Raw genomic sequence first — 17,218 nt, 5'->3', positions numbered from 1 at the left:
AAACTAGAAGAACTAAGATTTGAATCCAGACTTTGAGATTCCAAAGCAGCTCCAGGCTGGGTCAGTTCATCTGTTCACTGGCTCTCCCAGCCACCCCTGGCTCCATCTAGGCCATCCTGTAACTCTGCTCAGTGTTTTCAAGAATTTCACTCTCAGCAAAAATCCATCCTTCTGTCTTCCCAATTAAAATTCCTGCCTGCCCCCTGCTACCAGCCCTTATTCCAATCATGTTCGAGGTTCAAGTCCTATAAATGAAACCAGAAATGTATTACACATCACCATTTCTAAAATTCTGAAGAAGTAAGTGGAAGAGAAAATGATTTCTTTTCACATTGAAAACTTTAATCCACAATATAGTTTACCCAAGAACTAGAAACTGTGCAGCTACAGGCCAGGCTTAGTTGATGGCCTCCAAATCACCATAATCCAACTGTATTTGTCAAGGTTCTCCAGAAACACAAAACCAATAAGATATGTGTGTGTATCACAGTTTCTAGTTGTAGAGTAAACTATATTATGGGTTAAAGTTTACAAGATGAAAATAAATAATACATATGAGACATCATAAATATATCTATGAGGCTGAAAAGTCCCACAACAGGTTGTCTGCAAGTTGGGATTCCAGTAGCATGACTCAGTCCAAATCTGAAGGCTTCGGAACCAGGAAAGCCCATGGGATAATCCTCAGTCCAAGGCTGAAGATCTAAGAACCCAGAGGGAACATCAGTCTAAGTCCTGGAGTCCAAGAGTCAGAGAGCCTGGAGTTCTGATTTCCAAGGGCAGGAGGAGGAGGGTGTCCCAGCTCCAAGAAGAGAGACACAAGTTTGCCTTTCCCCTGCCTTTTTGTGTTCTATCTGGGCCCCCAACCAACTGGATGGTGCCCACCCACATTGAGGACAGATCTTCCCCATTCAGTCTGACTGACACATCAGACTCCTGTGGAAACAAATATACCCAGAGATGATGTTTTACCAGTTCTCTAGCTATGCTTTAATCCTGTCAAGTCAAGACCTAAAATTAACCATCACAAACCCACCCCTTGTCAACTTGGCACCCATACCCATCTCCTTAAGCCATACTTGGTCTCCAAATAAAGACAATAACAAGTTAATAGTTCACCCAGTGTGATACAGCTATCCTACATTCAACCAAAAATGCATTAACCCCTGCCCCAGAAAGGAGGTCAAGTCCTTGATTGATGTTTACTCCTCCCGTGAGATCCCATAACTTAAATACTATGATATAAAATTAACAATACTTCAATACTGATATAAAGTCAATATCTTATGCTACATAAGAGAGAGGAGTGAACACAAAGATATTTGCTTAATATATGTATATATACATACAAATGTATTTTTAACAAAGGGGAGGAAACACTCATGACAATTATGGTCCTCATTTCTGTAACTGGTTGTGTGGTCATAGCTGGTATTTGTAACTACCTCCTTCCACTACCCATTCTGTATTCCCTTTGCAAGCACCTCAGCTGGTCATGGCACTTTTCAATGTGGGGTGACCCACGCTTTCATTCCTGAAGGGTCTGGGCCATTTGTAGTCAGTTCTGCCTGAATTGGGTTGCAATTTCCCATTGACCTTAATCACAGGGTATGCTAATGCTGAGAGATGCCCCAAGGGATCTCCTGTATTCCAGACACACTCTTCCTTACCTGCATTGCGGAGTAGTAGCCCAATTTCCTTTTGGAAGTCTGGTTAATCACCCCAGCCTGTACCATAACTCCCTTCTTAGCCTGTCAACTCAGGGCATAAGGAGCTCAAAGTGGCCAAGTGGCAGTCTGAACTCCCAGTTCAATGGAATCATTGTTGTGTCTCCTGGTGGAAGCATTCCTCCCTCTGTAACTAAGAACTTCAGGCCAGCAGAGCATAAAGTTGTGCAAATGGGAAACAAAAATTTTACTAGTGGATCACCAGGGATAATGACGAGTGGTGTCACTCCCATTTTCACCCCTTGATTCCTGAGTCCACGAATCCTGGTTATGGGAGAAACAAGACCATATGCTAGACACTGATTCAGAGCATATACAGCCTTCTGGAGAACCTTGCCTCAGCCCTACAAAATGCTGTCACTTAGCTGGTGCTGTAACTGCAATGTCAAAAAGCCATTCCATTGTTCTATAAAGCCAGCTGATTCAGGATAATGGGGAAGATGGTAAGACCAGTGAGTTCAATAAGCATGAGCCCATTGTCACGTCTTTGCCTACAAAGTGAGTTTCCTGGTCAGAATCAATGCTGTGTGGAATATCATGATGATGGATAAGGCATCTATAAGTCCACAGATGGTAGTTTTGGCAGAAGCATTGCATGCAGGAAAGGCAAATCCATATCCTTGTGTCTATTCCAGTCAGTGTCAGTATTGTAGTACTCAGTAAGTGTCTATTCCAGTAAAGACGAAATGCTACCCTTTCTATGATGGAAGAGGCCCAATGTAGTCAAGTTGCCCCCAAATAGCTGACTGATCACTCAGAAAATAGTGCCCTATTGGGGGTCATCTTTGGTCTCTGATGCTAGCAGATTGGGTTTTCAGTGGGTGACTGTAATCAGGTTGACTTTGGTGAGTGGAAGTCCATGTCGCTGAGTCCATGTATAACCTCCGTTCCTGCCACCATGGCCACCTTGTTCATGAGCACATTGGACCATGTCAGGGGTGTCTGGGGAAAAAGGCTGACAATATCCACAGAACAAGTCGTCCTAACCACCTGATTATTAAAGGCTTCCTCTGCAGAGATCATTTTGGTGAGCATTTGCATGGGCCAAAAATATCTTCACATCCTTTGTCCACACGAGAGGTCTACCCACATACCTCTTCCAGGATTTGTCACAAATTTTGCAATTATGTGCCTTCCAAATCTCTGACGATCCAGTCAAACCATGGGATACAGCCCATGGATTAGTATATAATCACACGTCTGGCCATTCTCCTTCTATGCAAAGTGCATGGCCAGGTGCACTGCCTGAAGTTCTGCCCACTGAGAAGATTTCCCTTCGCCCGTGTCCTTCAGGGATGTCCCAGGAAGGGGCCATAGTGCTGCAGCTGTCCACTTTCAGATGGTGCCTGCATATTGTGCAGAACCATCTGTGAATCAAGACCTGGCCTCCTCTTCCTCTTCAGCGGATCGTAGGGTACTTCCCATGAGGCCACGGGTGCAGGCGGAGAGAGAGAAACCATGGGCATTTGGGCCACTTCATGTAACTTACTTGTGTCTGCAGGGCCTGCTTGGGCCTGATCATGTATATACTACTTCTATTTAAAGATGGAACACTGCTGTGCACACCCAACTTTATGGGTTGGTAGATCAGATAACACCCAGTTCATGATAGCCAGATCAGGTTGTGTGGTAACTTGGTGGCCCATGGTCAAGCATTCAGTTTTTACCAAGGCCAAGACCTATCTGTCAAAAGGAGAGTACTTATCTGTAAATGATGGCAGGGCCTTGCTCCAAAATCCTAAGAGCCTCTGCTGTGATTCTCCTATAGCCTCCCTATCTGCCACTGACCCCTCAAGCACCATTGGATGTGCTGGATCGTATGGCCCCAAGTGGCAGAACAACTGGCACAGCAGCCTGGGCCTGTTGCAGAGCCTTCTCCCATTCTGGGTTCTACATAAAACTAGCGGCTTTTTTAGTCACTTGGTGGATAAGCCTGAGTAACACACCCAAATGAGGAATATGTTGACTCCAAAATCCAAGTAGGCCCACTAGGCAGTGTGCCTTTTTCTTGGCTGTAGAAGAGACCAGGTGCAACAACTTAACTTTCACCTTACGAGGGATATATCAACAGGCTCCATACCACTGGACTCCTAGAAATTTCAGAGGTAGAAGGCCCTTAAATTTTGATTGGATTTATTTTCCACCCTCTGACATGCAAATTACTTACCAACAAGTCCATAGTAGTTGCTACTTCATGCTCATAAAGGTCCAAGCAGCATAATGTCATAAACATAATGGATCTACTCCTAGGGTGCAGAAGATCAAACCAAACTCAGACACCAGTCTCCTCTGGAAACCCCCTCACAGCCACACTCAGAAGTGGTGCTTCACCATCCCTCTAGGTATTCCTTAGTTCAGTCAAGTTGACACCTAAAATTAACCATTACAGCAGGGTATAGGCAGGTAGTTGGACTTTAAAGTTTTAATGGCCTAGAATCAAATGCTGCATTTTCTATTTTACTAGCTGTTTGACCTTGAAGAAAGGTAATTAACCTTTCTGAGCCTCAGTCTCTGCATTTGTTAAAGGGCCTTCATTGACTTCTTGTAATGATTACACGAGGACATGGAGATTTTCAGCACCCATAATCACAAACAACATCTTTGTTGTTTTCTTCCTGCCTTTTCATTCATTCCTCAACTATTCTGATCCTGTGGGTCCAGAAACACTGGTTTGTTTTGTTTTTGTTTTTGTTTTTTGTAGAGACTGGGTATGTTGCCGAGGCTGGTCTTGAACTCCTGGGCTCAAGCAACCCTCCCATCTTGGCCTCCCAAAGTGCTGAGATTACAGGTGTGAGCCACTGTGCCTGGCAGGAAGCACTGTTTTTAGAAGGCACCTTACATAGTTCTTTTGCTGGGGTCCTCAGACCACCCTTGAGAAGTATTATTCTTGAAGGATGACCAGAAGTTTGGGCAACAAGGGGAGTGTGGGCTGTCACATAGTTTTCGAGGTCATGCACATGAAAGTTCAGGGTACCCCAACATCATACTACATGCCCATAGTGCACCCAGAGCCAAGATGCATGACCTGCAAGACCACAGGCAGTGGCCCTGGGGAAGGAGGCAGAGGGAGGATGTTTCAGGCAGAGTGCCGTGGGGAGGGGTGGGGCATGTCTGTGTGGTGTGTGTCTGTGTGGTATGATACAGGGTATGTTGGAGACACTGAAGCTTTTTGGGGAGCACACAGGGTGGGAGATAAGGCAACAGGTCGGGAGGTCCTTGGGTGTCATGTCCAGGAAACACTACTTTACCTGGAAGCAGTGAGAATCCACGGGAGGATATTAGCAAAGATGGGACCAGAGGCATGGATGGCCACATGAGAGGTGAGCTGAGAGGGTAGGTCTGCAGGCAGGGACAGTCATTGAGCTTCTAAACCAGCCAGGTGAGAGCCACTGAGAGACCTGAACTGAGCCCAAAGCAGAGTATGTGTTGAGCAGAGGACAGACTTGAGAGATGTCCAGGAGGAGGGTCTGGATTGGTTGCTGGATGGGGAAGAGGAAGCAGGTGCTGAGATGACCAGGAGGGTCCAGTCAGGGGATCCAGCGTGTGATTCTTTGTAAAGACAGGTCAGGAAGAGCAGGTGTTTGTGGAATGGGAAAGCAGTGATTAGTTAAGGGCTGATCATATTTAATGTAAAATTCTCGTGTGACATCCAGGTTCTGGTCCCCAGGCATCTAGAACAGGCATCTAGAACTCAGAGGACAGGCCGGGGAAGGAGGTAAAGATTTTGATCTAATATCTTGGCTTGAGGTGACTGCTAAGGTAGTATGAGGAGTGGGAAGAGGAGGATGTGCCAACGTGATTCTGGGTCACATCAATCCCAGGAGCCAGGAGATGGAACAGGCTGAGGGAGGAGAGGTGGGATGGGGAGAGAGGGGATGTGGAAACCATGGAGGGCCCTGTCAACTGTGTCATCTGAGAGCGCTGTCACTAAGTACTGAAAGGGGGGCTCAAGGTCTGTTGTGCAGGAGTCACTGGCCAAAGTCATGAGCTTCAGCTAAAGAGGTTTTGGTAACATGCAGGGCAGAAGCCAGGTGGCTCTGTGTTAAAGAGGAAACGGGGAGTGAAGAAATGAAGACCAGGAGCTCTTTATTTTTTCCTGAGACAGGGTTTTGCTTTGCTGCCCAGGTTGGAGTGCCGTGGTGTGATCACAGGTAACTGCAACCTCAGCCTCCTGGGTTCAAGCGATCCTCTTGCCTCAGCCTCCCAAAATGAGGGAATTACAGGAAGGAGCAACTGTGCCCAATCAGGAGTTCTTGAGTGAGACAGGCAGTGAGAGTTCAGGCAAGAGTGAGCATGGAGTGTAAGGTCACAGGAAGGGTGTTTTATTTGAATGGGAGCTCTTCAAGCTGTTCATTTCTCAGGCGTGTTCTAGCTGAGGCAAGAAGCCAGAAAAGTACAGTGACAAGAACTGGAGAAGGGGAGTGATTCTGAGGGGACCGGATGGAAGGGCTAGAGGCCAATGCAGAATGGGATGTAGGCCCACCTGTTAGAATGGCTGTTCTCTAACAGTCTAGATCTAGCAAAGGGAGAAGGGGAACCCCTGTACATTGTAGATGAAAAAGTCCTTCATGGTTTCCACGTTCTCTCTCCACATCCCACCTCACCTCCCTCGGCCTGCTCCATCTACTGGCTCCTGCGATTGATGTGATCTGGAATCACATTAGCACACCCTCCTACTCCCACTCCTCACACTGCCTCACACTGCGCGTGCATGCGCGTGGGCACGCGCGCACACATACCCTGAGGAATATTATTTAGCCTTAAGAAGGAATACTGGCTGGGCACAATGGCTCATGCCTGTAATTCCAGCACTTTGGGAGACTGAGGCGGGCGGATCGCCTGAGGTCAGGCATTCGAGATCAGCCTAGCCAACACACTGAAACCCCATCTCTACTAAAAATACAAAAAATTAGCTGTCCGTGGTGGTGCAAGCCTGTAATTAGCCGGGCGTGGTGGTGCAAGCCTGTAATCCTGTCATTTGTGACAACATGGATGAACCTGGAGGACATTATGCTCAGCAAAATAAGCACCAAAGTAAATGAATCAGCATTTCAAAGAGCTGTCTGCACTCTTATGTTATTGCAGCATTATTCACAATAGCCAAGATAGCAGAGTCAACCTAGAGCCCATTGTGGGTAAATGGGTAAAGAAAATGTGATGTGTGTACATGCACAGAGGAATATTATTTAGCCTTACGAAGGAATCCTAGCTGGATGCGGTGGCTCATGCCTGTAATCCCAGCACTTTGGGGGCTGAGGTGGACGGATCACCTGAAGTCAGGAGTTCGAGACCAGCCTGGCCAAATCCCATCTCCATTAAAAATACAAAAACTAGCCAGGTGTGGTGGTACATGCCTGTAATCTCAGCTACTTGGGAGGCTGAGGCAGGAGAATCGCTTGAACCCAGGAGAAGGAGGTTGCAGTGAGCCAAGATGGAGCCCCTGCACTCTAGCCTGAGTGACAGAGCAAGACACAGTCTCAAAAAAAAAAAAAAAAAAAAGGAATCCTGTCATTTGTGACATGGATGAACCTGGAGGATATTACTCTTAGTAAAATAAGCCAGATGGAGAAAGAAAAATCTGCATGATCTCTCTTATCTGTGGCATCTAAAAATGTAGACCGCACAGAAACAGAGAATAGAATAGTAGTTAGCAGTGATTGGGAAGCACAGGGGAAATCAAAGATGTTGGTCAAAGGGTACAAACCTTCAGTTACTAGATGAATACATGCTGGGATCTAATGTACAGCATGGTGACTATAGTTAATCATACTGAATCAGACATTTAAAATTTGAGAAGAGAGTAGATCTTAAGTGTCCTCGCACGCACACAAAGGGTGACTACATGAGGAGATGGATATGTTAATTACTGTGATTGCAGTGTACCAAATCATCACGTTGCACACCTTAAATATGTAAAATTTGCATTTGTTAATCACACCTCAAGAAAGATGGCAGTGGGCGGGGAACAAAACAAAAAGGACATTAGGATTGCATACACGGGAGACCTGGCAGAGGGAGGCTGGCTGACTGGGCAGGGAGAGGATGGTGCTGTGAGCCTATGAGGGGTCCTGGGGCATGTCAGGTGTGTGCAACAGGAGCTCAGGTTCACACTCAATAATGCTATTTGTCTGTGCAGTTTGAAGTCAGGACATGATGGGGAGCAGAGTCTACCTCCTATTTTTCCTACTTCCAATTTCTCTCTACTGTTGAAGAGAGAGAAAGCTCTCACATCTGCAATATTTGGGGAAATTATCATAACATAATGATCTTTTTGAAGACTTTCATCATCCTTTTGTACAAAATTAGTATCAGTTTATAATCCAGTTTCTCTGTCCCTGTTCTAGTAATGGTCACATGATGCCCCTTAGAATAAAAAGGTGTGGTAATCTAAGTAAAGCTGAATTATCAAAATTTAAACTATATATTTGCATTTTTAGAAAATCATTTGTTTATATCAATGGCTAGAATTGATTGTCACATTCATGCATTCATAGACTTAAAAAAAGTATTGAAATAATCATTAGGTTAGAATGATGGGATAATGACATTTTTTCACAATTTTCTATAAGACTATTCTTAACAAATATCTATAAAAGTGAAATGTGAAGAATCTGGGTCTTCGCAACTTTTTAAACCTTGAGAACAGAAGATAAATGTTCTTATATCTAATTCAACTCTAGGACTATTGTTCTTTTAGCCTTATTTTAAATTCAATATGGTAAGATGAGAGAAGCATCAACTGAGTTGTATAAATCTTGAGCATACAATAACTAGGTGTTTTCTTTAACACTGGAGTGTTATTGTCAATTTTATATATCTAATGAAAATAGCAACACATCCTTCTATCCCTGAAGCTGGGACAAATAAAAACTTTTTCTTTTTTTACAGGCATAAACTAGGTGTGGGTCTGGTGTGGCGATTGCTGAGGGTAGGGTCCTCTTTTGGCCTGGGTGACTTGTTATTCAAGTGCAGAAACATGTGTCCGTGAGCATTTGTCTCAGCCTGCTGCTCTTTATCCCACCCTACATGCCTGAGAGTCCTGGAGGATGGTTCCAAGGCCACATTAGGCATTCACCTGTGTCACTTGACTGCAGATTGAGCTCATGGTTGGGCCACTGTCTTACTTTTGCAAGTCTCTTATCCCATTTCTAGCTCATTTTTCCAACACAAAATAATTTTAATGGTGGTATCATGCCCAATAAAAGCATCATGATTAAAATCTAATAAAGGTTCTAAATGCTTGGCTGTAACATACCTGTCAAGAGTGTGGCTACATTGGGTAGGCTTCTCTGCTCCCAGTGCTAACGCGAACCTCTCAGCTGCAGTCAATACATCCTTTTCTTTGCTTTTGCTTCTGTTTCTGAGATGCCTCTCCCCTCTCCCATCTTTAACCTCCAAGACTTGTTTCAGCTCATCCAAATTCATAAACTCATGCTGAATCCCTCACCTTCAGAGGCCCAAGTCTCAGTCTCAGGCCAGCAAAGCACTCATCTTATTAGTCTTGTATTGTAGTGACTTACTTGTCTAATACACAAAAACTCCCTGTTCTCACAGTTGTATTAACCCATAAGCTGTTTTCTATGGCGTGGATTTTCTCCTAATTTCTACAGAGCACCCATCACTCAGTGAACACAAAGTCAATGTTCATTAAATTGAAGAGACAACAGTCTCTACCCAAGCCCAAGGGAATTGGTCAACCAGTAATTGAGGCCCTGTTTTTCACCAGCCCATTCTATGGGTAGATGCCCCAGATATAAAGAAAACAGAAGAGTGCTAGGCTCTGTTCTCTGGTGCAATCTAATTGGAGTGGCATAAACATAGACAAGGGACATGCTACACTGAGAGGCAATCCTCCTTAGATAGAAATGTTTTCGCGTGATTTAACATTGTCATTAACTTCTGGAAGCCCCCTTCATCTCCTTTATTTATGCTAGTCCACCTTTTTTTCAAGCCTACTTCCTATTTTTCAAATCTGCCCTCTCCTCGTCATTCCCATGGCCACCCACACCGGCCTACGTTGTCACTGCTTCATATCTGAATCCCTGCAGTAGTATCAGCATCTGTCTTTTCTATCCTGAACATTGACATTCACCAAAATCCACCAACATCTGGGGAAACAGCAAGACCCATTCCAGTTTGAAGCTCTTGGGTAATTGTGTGACTCCACCTCATTCCTTGTGGGAGAGAATCACTGCCTGATGCCAGTTCTTCCTGGTTGCATTCAAGGCCTTCTCTGCTTTGATCCCACATTTTCTGGCCAACTTCAGCTCCTTATGTTCAAATCATTTGTGTCATTTTATTAAATAAATCAGCTGACAATTGTTTGCCTGCATGACTATTAACTGGGGAAGGACAATAATTCCTTCCCCAGGATAATAAGGCACCATTATCTGCCTTTTCATTACAAAACGAATCTAAAACCTGGTGCCCTTTTCCTTTCCAGTGTCAAGTGACTTATTTGCCCCAGAAATTTCTAGGATGTTGCCAAGCTGATGAAGCAAAGAAACCATATAGTTCCCTTGGCACAAAATGAAAGGATGACAAGGAGAGCAAACCAAATGTAATCATAAAATCGGTTGGGCTTCTGTTCTCCCTTTAGTGTGAAATGTTTAAGATTTCTTGGTCTAGGCCGGGCACAGTGGCTCATGCCTGTAATCCTAGCACTTTGGGATGCTGAGGCAGACGGGTCACGAGGTCAACAGATCAAGACCATCCTGGCCAACATGGTGAAATCCTGTCTCTACTAAAAATACAAAAATTAGCTGGGCATGATGGCACGCGCCTGTGGTCTCAGCTACTTGGGAGGCTGAGGCAAGAGAATCGCTTGAACCTGGGAGGTAAAGGTTGCAGTGAGCCAAGATCGCGCCACTGCACTCCAGCCTGGTGACAGAGTGAGACTCCGTCTCGTTAAAAAAAAAAAAAAGGTTTCTTGGTACTGGTCTAAATCTTTTTTCCCCTGAGGACATGGCACCCTTTGTCATTTGTAGCTGGGCATGTGTTTGACATGGAAGGCTGCCTTGGGTCTAGAGATGTGATTCAATTTACAGCAGATGGGTGCTTATCTTATATTGGCTTAGTGGTGTTCTAAGAAAATGAACATAATGCCTTACTTTATTCCTGATATTCTTAAACTTTATTTCTTTTTCTTTTCTTTCTTTTTTCTTTTCTTTTCTTTTTTTTTTTTTTTTTTGAGATGGAGTTTTGCTCTTATTGCCCAGACTGGAGTGCAATGGCGTGATCTCGGCTCACTGCAACCTCCACCTCCTGGGTTCAAGCGATTCTTCTGCCTTAGCCTCCCGAGTAGCTGGGATTACAGGCATGTGCCACCATACCCAGCTAACTTTGTACTTTTAGTAGAGACTGGGTTTCTCCATGTTGGTCAGGCTGGTCTTGAACTCCCAACCTCAGGTGATCTACCCACCTCAGCCTCCCAAAGTGGCCGGATTACAGGCGTGAGCCCCTCTGCCTGGCCGCTCTTAAACGTTATTTCTTTCTCAAACTTTGAAGTGCTCCAACCCTAATCTGGATACTTCAAAGGATTCTAGCTCAGGTATGGGTTCGATTGTTAAATGCCCAAATGAAACTTTAGAAAATAACTGATTCATACCAAGATAAATTATAGTATAATTTTTATTTTAGTTCAGAAAATCTAAGTGAAAGGTAGGTATATTCAGCTTCCTACTTGAAAGAGTTAACTCAGTTCTAAAGTTGTATGATTACCTAGCCTAGTGAAAAGATTAAAATTTGGTGATAAAGCTGTACTGAGGACTTATCTGGGTGGGGCGATTAGGCCATTTTCTAGCCTGAACACATTTACCTGATGCAGGGCTCTCTGTGAGCTCAGCCAGCTGATGGACCCTTGGCTGGGGGAGCCAAAGGAGGCTTACCTGAGGCAGTGATGGTTGAACTGAACTCTGAAAAATGAGTTGAGGTTAACAGGGCAAATACGGGGAAAAGAATTGTCTTTGTCCAAGAGACTTGAGAGTATAAGGGTCCTGATGTAGGAAAATGTACAGAACTTGCCTCCAAAGACTGAAGAAAGTCAGATAACTGGAATCAGAGCGAGGGGAAAGGTGGCATAGCCAACATGTATCTGCAGAGATGTGCAGGGCCTGGATTACACAGAACCTTTGGATTAAAAAAATTTAATCTCCAAAGAATGTACAAACAGACAATAAGCACATGAAAAGATGCTCAATATCACTTCAGGGAAATACAAATCAAAATAACAGTGAGACACCACGGTCGCCCACTAAGATGACTACAGTAAAAAAGAAAGATCATAACAAGTGTCACAAGAATGTGGAGAAATGAGAACCCTCACACGTGCCTGCAGGGAATGTGAAAGGGCAGTGCCACACTGGAAGAGAGTTTGGCAGTCTGCAAAAAGTTCAGAAGAGTTACCATTTGACCCGGCCATTCCACTCCTATGTACACACCCAGGAGAAATGAAAACAAATTCCTGTGCGTGGATGCTCAGAGCAGCATTACTCATAATAGTAAAAAAATGGAAGTGACCCAAAAGTCCAAGTGATAGACAGAGAAACAAAATGTGGTGTAGCTATATGTACTAGTTTGCTACAGCTGCTGTAATGAAGTGTACCACGACCTAAACAACAGAAACGTGTTGTCTCACAGCTCTGGAGGCTGGAAGTCTGAGGTCAAGGCGTTGGGGTGGTTGATTCCTTCTGAGGGCTATGGAGAAAGGAGCTGTTCCAGCCCTCTTTCTTTGGCTTGTAAATCTCTGTCTTTGTGTTTGAACAGCTTTTTCCCTGTATGCACTACTGTGTTGAAATTTTCCTTCTCTATAAGGACACCAGTCACTGGATTAGGACCTGCCCTACTTACCTCATTTTACCACGATTATCTTGAAAGATCCCGTCATCAAATAAGGCCACATTTTGAGGTGCTGGAGGTTAGGACATCAACATATGAATTTCTAGGGGACAAAATTCAACTCCTCACACTCTACAGTGAAATATTATCCAGCCATGAAAAGGAACAAAGTGTTGATCCATGCTACAACATGGCTGAACCCTGAAAATATCATCCTAAGTGAAAAAAGCCAGACATGAAAGGCCACATATTGTGTAATTCCCTTTATGTGGGATGTCCAGAATAGGCAAATATATGAAAGCGGCAAGGAGATTACTGATTATCTAGGCCTGGGAGTGTTGTGGGTGATAGCTAAAGGACACAGAAATTTGAAGGCTGGGGGTGAAAATGTTCTGAAGTTGATTTTGTGATGGATGCTAAAAACCATTGAGTTGTATATTTTAAAATGTATGGTATGTGAATTATATCTCAATAAAACTGTTAAAGGGGGGAAAGCTATGTCATAAAAAACGTTCAGAGTTTATTGATCAGAAAAAAAACTACATGGTTTCTTTAAAAATTATAGCTGAGACATGTCTGGGCCCCAGGGCCCTCCTTTCTCAGATTTGCTGGCACTGCAGGCTTTCACACACTTGATTTGCTCCATGGTAAGGTTTGTACAGAGTGCAACATATTTTTGGACAGATGAGTAGCACATTTGTTTCTCTAATTTGTTTTCCTTACATAGTTTCTGAGGGAAGTGTCCATTGGTAATCTTGTTGCCAGTTGGAAAAATTTTTATCCTTATCTGTCTGGAAAAGTAAGTCTATTTTATCTTTTTCCTCAAGGTAATCTTGTCCAGGTTTGACAGCAGGTCATCTTTCTGGGGGTTCCATGCTCCTAGTGACAGAAGACCCAACCACACCCCCTGCCCCAAGGATGTGTAAAGCGACACCAGACTTACTCTTCTGCTTTAATAGTAAATAAAAAAGAAGCCCCTCCCCTCCGGGTTTCCCAGCACGGGAGCTACGGGAAAGTGCACTGCCTCGCCGCTCCACACTCGCTTGAACGCGTAAGAAATCCTCGTCAGACTCAGCTCCGGGCTGGGAGGCTCCAGCCCGGAGAGTCCCCGGCGCAGCAAGCTGGCCCCAGCCCGGGTGGCGGTTCGCACCCACGCACGTCCAGCCGGGGTCACCACCTGGAAGCGCTGCATCCCATCACCTGCCTCGGGTTCTTCCAGTGCCCACCGAATCCACTGCCCAGTTACGGGGAGGATCGTATGGGGTGTGGGGAGGAACTCACAGCACCCTGGAAAACAAACCTTACGCACCCTGAGGGCACCAGGACCCTCTAGCAGCGACGCGCCTCAAGTTGCTGCAGAGGCTGCAGAAGGTACATCTAGCCCTGTCTACATGGGCTCCTTGGGCGGAATGGAACATCTCACTTTCCAACCCGAGCAAATCCAAGCCTCCTGCGAACACCGCCGTCCCCAACAGCAACAAATTCATCCATCCCAGATTCGCCACCAGGGTGCGACGGTTCTGACCCTGCGGGCCTTACCCCTTGGCTTGCAGTGTTGACGCTGTACTGTCCGAAGGCTTTTGGCAAAGTTGCTTCCCAAGCGTGTTTACTGTGGAAGGGTGAACAGCCACCAAAGACACCACCTGCAACACAAGAACACAGGAGGTTAAGAGCCACGTTTCTTTTCTGCATTAGGGGCAAAAGTGAGAGTTTCAGGAAGATGATGCTTATAATTAGAAACTCTTAACTTTCCCCCACTTTTACCTTTTTAGATCCATGGTTCAATTGCAAATACCTTCATTAAGCTTAATTGTCATTTTTTAAAAGGGATGGTAGGGGCTGCATTGGCAGGACTCACTTGTTCCTTCCCATAGGTTTTGTTCATTCCTCCCTGGGCACTTCCTGGCTGGGACTCGGGCGTCCCCGGCATATTGCCAACTGCTCTGAGCCCCTCTGAGGTTGTCTACTAGGGAGAGTGCTGGTGGACCTGTGTGATCCAGAAATAACAGCTCTTAAAAGTCTATGTTTCTATGATAATTACAGAATAGAATTTTAACATTGGAATTAACTTTTATCCCAACATTTCTCTATATAGTTGCAAAACTAGTTCAGAATCTTAATGATCCACTTTTCCTTAAGAAGAAGAATTGCATTTCTGTTTCCAGAAAGAATGCCTTGTGAAGAAGCTGCCACCTCTTTAAATACACAGATCACAAAGCAAGTGGGAAAACAGATCTACATAGACACACAAATATTTATTCCTTCCACAAATGGAAGGATGCTAAGAGTGTTCTGTGTACCCGGAGCCATTCTTGGCCCTTGGGAGAAAACAATGAATCAAAATCTGGAAATATTTTATTTTACATAATAAATAATAAAATGAAGTAGAAATGATAAAAAATTTTCAATGGCATTAGAGGGTAGAGAGGAAATAAACAAGGAAATCTGTAAAATAGGTTGTGGCGCTTTGGAAAACGAAGCAGGAGGCAGGGTGGTTGGGAAAAGCCCTGGAAGGGGATCTGTGGGTGGAACCCAGAGGGAGTGGAGCAGCGGGCACAGCCTGGGAGGCCAGTGAAGCTGGGAAATGCCCGACACCCTTGAGTGAAGAACAAGATAGACTGAAGAACAAGATAGATTTTCAGGTCATTACAACTGCAGGAAAGGAGAAATCTCTGTTCCTGTCAAGCTCCGAACCACTCTGATCTCCCTACAAAAGACCAGCCCTGGCCTGGTGCAGTGACTCACGCCTGTAATCCCAGCACTTTGGGAGGCCAAGGAGGGTGGATCACCTGAGGTCAGGAGTTTGAGACCAGCCTGGCCAACATGGTAAAATCACATCTCTACTAAAAATACAAAAATCAGCTGGGCGTGGTAGCAGGCGCCTGTGATTCCAGCTACTTTCGGAGGCTGAGGCAAGAGAATCACTTGAACTGGAGAGGTGGAGGTTGCAGTGAGCTGAGACGGCACCATTGCACTTCAGCCTGGGCAACAAGAGCGAAATTCCATCTCAAAACAAAAGACACACACACACACACACACACACAATCCTTTTCCAGGACTGCCCACCTGTTGCTGTGGGGGAGGATGGGGCTCACAGCTTCCTCCCACAAAGGTTAACACCAGGACATCACAGTAACTTCCAAATAATAAGACATTCAAATACCTTCAATTTAGATCAGTCTGAACTTTCCTATTAGGGTCCTTTACAACTCATGCATTTTAAAGAAGTCTATTGCTTTTTATGCATTTTTAAGCAATAGGCTTCTTTAAAATGCATTAATGAATGAATTTTGTTTCTACACAGAAACACTGAATAATTTCTCATAATAACCTCAGTCGTATGCACCTGACATATTTTCAGAAAAAAGAAAATAATAACCTCAGTTGACCAAGACAGATGGGAAGTTCCTAGAAAGATATTCACTTTTTAATTCAACTAAGTAAATACCAATATTTTTACCATTGAATACCAAAACATATTTAAATTATTTTCTGTCACTAAAATAGGATTATTTTCTATAACTAAAATAAGATTATCTGCTTTCGGATTTTTATTTTCTTCCAAAAAAATAAAGATCTGTATCTTTAAAAAAACAAGTGTTTACTTTTTAATTGTTGTGCATGTGAAAGACTTTTTGATTTTAGAACATTTAATTGACAAAGATTGTATATATTTAAGGTATACAACATGATGATATATGTTTAAACATATATATTGTGTAATTGTTACAGTACAGGGGTCCGGATCCAGACCCCAAGAGAGAATTCTTGAATCTCAAGCAACAAAGAATTTAGGGCAAGTCCACAGTGCAAAGTAAAAGCAAGTTTAATGAGAAAGTAAAATGGTGAAAGGACAGCTACTCCATAGACAGAGTAGGGCCTTCCTGAAAGTAAGAAGAAGAACGCATGCACCCTATGTACAATGCTGCTATATATATAGGATAAAAATAGATCTCGGGGAGATGTGCTCTGCTACAAGGGTTTGTGATAAAGCATTAATTTTCATAATTACTATCTTTTGCAAGGATCAATATTATCTTTAAAGTAAAATTAGGAATGCCTTTGTTCTCCAGATATCAGGATATCTGGACACTCCCAAGTCTGGGTCTGTTTTAGTAAACATTATTAATCTGTTCCCTTTACTGTAAACATCAAGAGGCTAGGAATGCCTGATTTTCTGGGAATGCAGCCCAGCCAGTCTCAGCCTCGTTTTCCTAGCCCTCACTCAAAATGGAGTCGCTCTGGTTTGAAAGCCCCTGACATAATGATTACTAGTGAAAGCCATTTTCAAAAACAAAAATAAAGTTACTTTGCAGTGAGCAATTTAAAATACAGTTAGTCAAATAGACTTCACATTCAGATTCATGTACAGTGAGTAAATAGTAAGTTTTCAACAATACTAAACTGATTAATAAAAAAGAAATATAACCTTTTTTTTCAATTTGCAAATGATTTCTTCATTTCAATGAATTTGAAGAAGGAAACAGAACCCTTTGAGTTCACAGAAGCTTGTGGAGGGAGTCATCACTGTCACCATCAGCAGCTCAGGCAGTTCTTACCATGACACGGTCATATTTCAAAGCTTATTTTTGTTGTCGTTGTTGTTTTGAGACAGATTCTGGCTCTGTCACACAGGCTGGACATGATCTCATCTC

The sequence above is a fragment of the Macaca mulatta genome, chromosome 12 (assembly GCF_049350105.2).
Source record: "Macaca mulatta isolate MMU2019108-1 chromosome 12, T2T-MMU8v2.0, whole genome shotgun sequence".
Lineage (NCBI taxonomy): Eukaryota > Metazoa > Chordata > Mammalia > Primates > Cercopithecidae > Macaca > Macaca mulatta.
The sequence above is the reverse complement of the archived record's forward strand: the minus strand, read 5'-3'. Positions refer to the sequence as shown.